This window comes from Mytilus trossulus, chromosome 1 (genome assembly GCF_036588685.1).
Source record: "Mytilus trossulus isolate FHL-02 chromosome 1, PNRI_Mtr1.1.1.hap1, whole genome shotgun sequence".
Lineage (NCBI taxonomy): Eukaryota > Metazoa > Mollusca > Bivalvia > Mytilida > Mytilidae > Mytilus > Mytilus trossulus.
Window position 1 is genome coordinate 84,905,036 of NC_086373.1, and position 7,916 is coordinate 84,912,951.

Genomic DNA, 7,916 nt, shown 5'->3' on the forward strand with positions numbered 1-7,916 from the left:
ATAAAATGTCATTCGCACCTACACATTTTAATACTTGTGCTAATTTTTTTCATGTGCATTTATAGTGCTAAAAGTTTGAAACAAAGTCAATAAATTTATTCATTTATTTCAAATTTTTCCTTTTCCAAGTAATATGTTTATTTTAGAATTACGTTATTTTTTAACATATTGTGTATTTTTTCTGAACCTATGCTTTACATGATAAAATGAGCAAAGAAACAGTGCATTAGTTTTCTTTTGTTTTGTTTTAATTTAAAAAGGGTGCCAAAATATATCCAGTCTCATAAGAATTAGTCTATTTGTTTGTCTTTTCATCCATTGGTCAGTTTTCTGTATAAAGCTAAATTTTGTGTCTTTGTTAAATTTATGCAAAACTTTGCAATTAATTATTATGTATCACATACGATTTTATACCCTCCAATACATACGATTTTATACCCTCCAATACATACGATTTTATACCCTCAAATACATACAATTTTATACCCTCCAATGATTTTATTCTTATATTCAAAACTTGTCTGAATCCAACAGAAAATTACCTTTAACTCCTTTAGACACACCTTGATAGTCATGATAGCGCTTATTTTGTTTTAAACAGTTATTATATGTCCCCTTCTTAGGAAATATAAAACTTTTATAGAAAATTGCCATATACTGTGGATTCATTATTTTTCGTTGGATACCAATTTTCGTGGATTTCGTGGTAACAGTTGAACCACAAAATAAAATGTTCAAAGAAAACAAAATTTTCTATAGGATTGTATGCATACTACAGCAAAACCATGAAATTAAATATCCACGAACATGTATGTTTTCCCCAATCCACGAAAATTGGTAACCACGAAAATAAATGAATCCACAGTAGATTAAAAAGGAGTGGATAAAAATTTATTTCCATTGATAGATTTACTTGAACTTCGAAGTGCTTGTATGCATCAGGGGTGTTAAAATATATGAAGGAGCAAAAAGTGCCTAGGTGATGTTTTATATACAGATGAAGAAGGAATCTTTGCGCGGACATTCCTATATGTTTACTCCTTTCATTACTAGTTATTTTAAAGTCAAATTGTTTGAGATAATTCAGTCCCCATATAGTGATCAGTCTGTCCATCTGTAACAAATTGTGTTCCCTCTTTATCTTAAGAACCATTATAATTTCATACTTTATACTTGACATATATATTAACCAACACCAGAGGGCAAGTCATAATGAACACATTATTTCTTTAAAATTGTACATAGAGGGTAAATCATATTAAGCTTTAATAATGATTTATCCAAGAATAAAAAAGAATTAAAAAAAATGGATTATGAATAGATATATAAAGGAGTCAGGCTTGCCATTGTCACAGTGTCAATCTACAACTCCTTGACACAGCTTGACAAAATTCAAATACACTAGAGAACCTTTCGTGGATGACTTTTTTCATCTTTCATTGTTATGGTTGTCCACATCTCACTTTGATAATCTACTTTTCATTGGAATTGTGGATAAAATTCCACCAAATTTGCAGATTATTCTTCAGAATATGAGGTTGTGCACTGCCAATTCATTTTTGTCTGATTGATATTTGGGGGTTTTCCTACCAAAACGTAAACATTTTTGCTTACTGGGAAATGGTATATTATTAATTGAAAATTTGAGGCGCACATCTATGGTGATTCTATGCATCATTTACATTAGACTCATACATTTTAAATTGGAACCAAACTAAGATATATGGTCACATGAAATAGAGGAATATCAACAGACACATGTCTCAGCCTGTTTTTGGATATATAACTTAATATAACATTATATAATTAAAGGTATGTTTAAAAACAAATCTGAGACAAGTGCCTGTGGGAATAGCACAGTCATAGATAATAAAAATAAAACAAGCAGAATCTGAGCAGAGTTTGTTTTCCGTATGATAATAAGTTATAGGAAGATGTGGTATAATTGCCAATGTGATAACTCTCCATCTAAGTCACAACTTATGAAAGTAAACCATTATAGGTCAAGGTTATGGTCTTCAACACGGAGCCTTGGTTAACCCAGAACAGCAAGCTATAAAGGACATCAAAAAATTACTTGTGTAAAACCATTCAAATGGGAAAAACAACGGTGTAATTTATATAAAAAAAAGTCTGAATCTTTAGTCCTCTTTAGGATTGTAACAAAGCATGGTCACATGAATTGAAGAGACAGTTTCCTAAAGAGTTTGAACTCTATTTAAAGGTCACATATATTTTTAAATTCCCAAATAAATGCTGAAAGGGGACTCCTTGGAAAACACTAGAATTAACATCAAATCCCAACATGTTCAATTTTGTTTTTATGCTTGGTAAATCTCTGCACTCACTAATTTTTTGTTATGCTTGGTCTTAAAAGAGTTCAGGAATTTGATTTTAATTAAATTGTGAGAGGAATAAGCTTATATCATATCTGTCAGCATCGCCATCTTCAAGGAAATAAATAATTAAAAACTTTCTTATTAGCATCTTCAAAGCTTTCATTGATGGGAAACATTCTTATCCCAGTTTCTTTAAAACAATCAAAAATAAAAAAAATTCATACCTCAATATATTCAAAACTGTTAAAAATGAAAAAAAAATAATCTTATCTCAGCTTCTTCAATACTGTCAATAAAGAGAAAACTTTCTTGTCTAAGCTTCTTAAAAGCTGTCAATTATCAGAAACTTTTCTAATATAAGAATCTTAAAAGCCATATATAATAAGAAAACGTTCTCTTTTTTGTTTGCTTCTTTTAAACCATGATTAACCAATCAATCATCATGAACTTGCATACAACATTTGACACTGGACATTAAATATCTAACAATCAATGAATGAATCAAAGACATATATATAAGAAATTTATTGTCTCAGCTTCTTTTCAGTCAATTAATAATGATAAACTTTCTTGTCTCATCTTCAAAGCTGTCAATAATGAGAACACTATCTTATCTCAGCACTTCAGATCATTCAATAATTAGAACAAAAACTTAACTCAGCATCTTCAAATCCGCCAGTTTCTTTCTTATTTCAACATCTTCAAATGATCCGCCAGTTTCTTTTTTATTTCAACATCTTCAAATCTTCTAATAATAAGAAAACTTTCTTTCCACATAATTTTCAAATCTGAAGGTTGTGGGAAAACGTTCTGATGTAAGCACTTCAAATTCGTCAATAGTTGGAAAACTTTCTTATCTACGCATCTTCAAATCCGTCAACAATGAGAACACTTTCTTCTCTCAGCATCTTCAAATCCGTCAACAATAAGAATATTTTCTTATCGCAGCATTTTAAATCCGTCAATGATGAGAACACTTTCTTATCTCGGCACTTTAGATCGGTCAATATTGAGAACACTTTCTTATCTCAGCACCTTCATATCCGTCAATACTGAGAACACTTTCTTATCTCAACACCTTCAAATTCGTCAATAATGAGAACACTTTCTTATCTCAGCACTTCAGATCCGTCAATACTGAGAACACTTTCTTATCTCAGCACCTTCAAATTCGGAAATAATGAGAACACTTTCGTATCTCAGCACTTCAGATCCGTCAATACTGGATCACTTTCTTATCTCAGCACTTCAGATCCGTCAATAATGAGAACACTTTCTTATCTCAGCACTTCAGATCCGTCAATACTGAGAACACTTTTTTTATCTCAGCACTTCAGATCCGTCAATAATGAGAACAATTTCTTATCTCATCACTTCAGATCCGTCAAAACTGAGAACACTTTCTTATCTCAGCACCTTCAAATTTGTCAATAATGAGAACACTTTCTTATCTAAACACCTTCAAATTCGTCAATAATGAGAACACTTTGTTATCTCAGCACTTCAGATCCGTCAATAATGAAAACAATTTCTTATCTCAGCACTTCAGATGCAGCAATACTGAGAACACTTTCTTATCTCAGCACCTTCAAATTCGTCAATACTGAGAACACTTTCTTATCTCAGCACCTTCAAATTCGTCAATAATGAGAACACTTTCTTATCTCAGCACTTCAGATCCGTCAATAATGATAACACTTTCTTATCTCAGCACTTTAGATCCGTCAATAATGATAAACTTTTTTGTCTCATCTTCAAAGCTGTCAATAATGAGAACACTTTCTAATCTCAGCACTTCAGATCATTCAATAATAAGAACACTTCCTTATCTCAGCACTTCAGATCCGTCAATAATGATAAACTTTCTTGTCTCATCTTCAAAGCTGTCAATACTGAGAACACTTTCTAATATCAGCATTTCAGATCATTCAATAATGAGAACACTTTCTTATCTCAGCACTTCAGATCCGTCAATAATGAAAACACTTTCTTATCTCAGCACTTCAGATCCGTCAATAATGAGAACACTTTCTTATCTCAGCACTTCAGATCATTCAATAATGAGAACACTTTGTAATATCAGCACTTCAGATCATTCAATAATGAGAACACTTTGTAATCTCAGCACTTCAGATCATTTAATAATGAGAACACTTTCTTATTTCAGCACTTCAGATCATTCAATAATGAGAACATGCACTGTCCTAAGTCAGGAATCTGATGACCAGTAGTTGTCGTTTGTTTATGTAATATATACGTGTTTCTCGTTTTGTTTATATAGATTATACCGTTGGTTTTCCCGTTTGAATGGTTTTACACTAGTAATTTTGGGGCCCTTTATATCTTGTTGTTCGGTGTGAGCCAAGGCTCCGTGTTGAAGGCCGTACTTTAACCTATAATGGTTTACTTTTTATACAACCGCAAATTTTGAAAAAAAATTCGTCGTATATTGCTATCACGTTGGCGTCGTCGTCGTCGTCGTTGTCGTCCGAATACTTTTAGTTTTCGCACTCTAACTTTAGTAAAAGTGAATAGAAATCTATAAAATTTTAACACAAGGTTAAGACCATAAAAGGAAGGCTGGTATTGATTTTCGGAGTTTTGGTCCCAACATTTTAGGAATTAGGGGCCAAAAAGGGCCCAAATAAGCATTTTCTTGGTTTTCGCACTATAACTGTACTTTAAGTTAATAGAAATCTATGAAATTCTGACACAAGGTTTATGACCACAAAAGAAAGGTTGGGATTGATTTTGGGAGTTTTGGTTTCAACAGTTTAGGAATTAGGGGCCAAAAAAGGGCCCAAATAAGCATTATTCTTGGTTTTCGCACAATAACTTTAGTTAAAGTAAATAGAAATCAATGAAATTTAAACACAATGTTTATGACCACAAAAGGAAGGTTGGTATTGATTTTGGGAGTTTCGGTCCCAACAGTTTAGGAATTAAGGGCCAAAAAGGGACCCAAATAAGCATTTTTCTTGGTTTTCGCACCATAGCGTTAGTATAAGTAAATAGAAATCTATGAAATTTAAACACAAGGTTTATGACTATTAAAGGAAGGTTGGTATTGATTTTGGGAGTTTTGGTCCCAACAGTTAAGGAAAAAGGGGCCCAAAGGGTCCAAAATTAAATTTTGTTTGATTTCATCAAAATTGAATAATTGGGGGTTCTTTAATATGCCGAATCTAACTGTGTATGTAGATTCTTAATTTTTGGTCCCGTTTTCAAATTGGTCTACATTAAGGTCCAAAGGGTCCAAAATTAAACTTAGTTTGATTTTAACAAAAATTGAAACCTTTGGGTTCTTTGATATGCTGAATCTAAAAATGTACTTAGATTTTTGATTATTGGCCCAGTTTTCAAGTTGGCCCAAATCGAGGTCCAAAATTAAACATTGTTTGATTTCATCAAAAATTGAATAATTGGGGTTCTTTGATATGCCAAATCTAACTGTGTATGTAGATTCTTAATTTTTGGTCCAGTTTTAAAATTGGTCTAAATTAAAGTGCAAAGGGTCAAAAATTAAACTTAGTTTGATTGTAACAAAAATTAAATTCTTGGGCCTCTTTGATATGCTGAATCTAAACATGTACTTAGATTTTTGATTATGGGCCCAGTTTTCAAGTTGGTCCAAATCAGGATCTAAAATTATTATATTAAGTATTGTGCAATAGCAAGTCTTTTCAATTGCACAGTATTGTGCAATGGCAAGAAATATCTAATTTCACAATATTGTGAAATAGCAAATTTTTTTTTAATTAAGAGTTATCTTTCTTTGTCCAGTATAGTAAGCAAGAAATATCTGCAAGAAATTTTTTTAATTGGAGTTATCTTTCTTTGTCCAGAATCAACTTAAATCTTTGTTATATACAATATACAATGTATATTCACTTTTTACTACCAACTGATAAATTTAAATAATCTTTACCATTCAGTGATAACAAGCAGTTTTTTTACATCTTAATATTTTATGATGTATTTAAATGAGTAGTAATTGTTGCAAACTCCATTAGAATATTTTAATTGAAATTAGTTTTGGAATAAGGGAAAGGGGGATGTGATTAAAAAATTGGGTTCAATTTTTCTCATTTGAAATTTCATAAATAAAAAGAATTTCTTCAAACATTTTTTTGAGAGGATTAATATTCAACAGCATAGTGAACTGCTCTAAGAGAAAACAAAAAATTTAAGTTCATTTGAATACATTCATTCTGTGTCAGAAACCTATGCTGTGTCAACTATTTAATCACAATCCAAATTTAGAGCGGAATCCAGCTTGAATGTTGTGTCCATACTTGCCCCAACCGTTCAGGGTTCAACCTCTGCGGTCGTATAAAGCTACGCCCTGCGGAGCATCTGGTTAAATTCTTATTTGGATGGAGAGTTGTCTCATTGGCACTCACACCACATCTTCCTATATCTACTTTGTAATCTCAGCACTTCAGATAATTCAATAATAACACTTTCTTCTCTCAGCATCTTCAAATCCGTCAACAATAAGAATATTTTCTTATCGCAGCATTTTAAATCCGTCAATGATGAGAACACTTTCTTATCTCGGCACTTTAGATCGGTCAATATTGAGAACACTTTCTTATCTCAGCACCTTCATATCCGTCAATACTGAGAATACTTTCTTATCTCAACACCTTCAAATTCGTCAATAATGAGAACACTTTCTTATCTCAGCACTTCAGATCCGTCAATACTGAGAACACTTTCTTATCTCAGCACCTTCAAATTCGGAAATAATGAGAACACTTTCGTATCTCAGCACTTCAGATCCGTCAATACTGAGAACACTTTCTTATCTCAGCACTTCAGATCCGTCAATAATGAGAACACTTTCTTATCTCAGCACTTCAGATCCGTCAATACTGAGAACACTTTCTTATCTCAGCACCTTCAAATTCGTCAATAATGAGAACACTTTCTTATCTCAGCACTTCAGATCCGTCAATAATGAGAACAATTTCTTATCTCAGCACTTCAGATCCAGCAATACTGAGAACACTTTCTTATCTCAGCACCTTCAAATTCGTCAATACTGAGAACACTTTCTTATCTCAGCACCTTCAAATTCGTCAATAATGAGAACACTTTCTTATCTCAGCACTTCAGATCCGTCAATAATGATAACACTTTCTTATCTCAGCACTTTAGATCCGTCAATAATGATAAACTTTCTTGTCTCATCTTCAAAGCTGTCAATAATGAGAACACTTTCTAATCTCAGCACTTCAGATCATTTAATAATGAGAACACTTTCTTATCTCAGCACTTCAGATCATTCAATAATAAGAACACTTCCCTATCTCAGCACTTCAGATCCGTCAATAATGATAAACTTTCTTGTCTCATCTTCAAAGCTGTCAATACTGAGAACACTTTCTAATATCAGCATTTCAGATCATTCAATAATGAGAACACTTTCTTATCTCAGCACTTCAGATCCGTCAATAATGAAAACACTTTCTTATCTCAGCACTTCAAATCATTCAATAATGAGAACACTTTGTAATCTCAGCACTTCAGATCATTCAATAATGAGAACACTTTGTAATCTGACTGAGCACT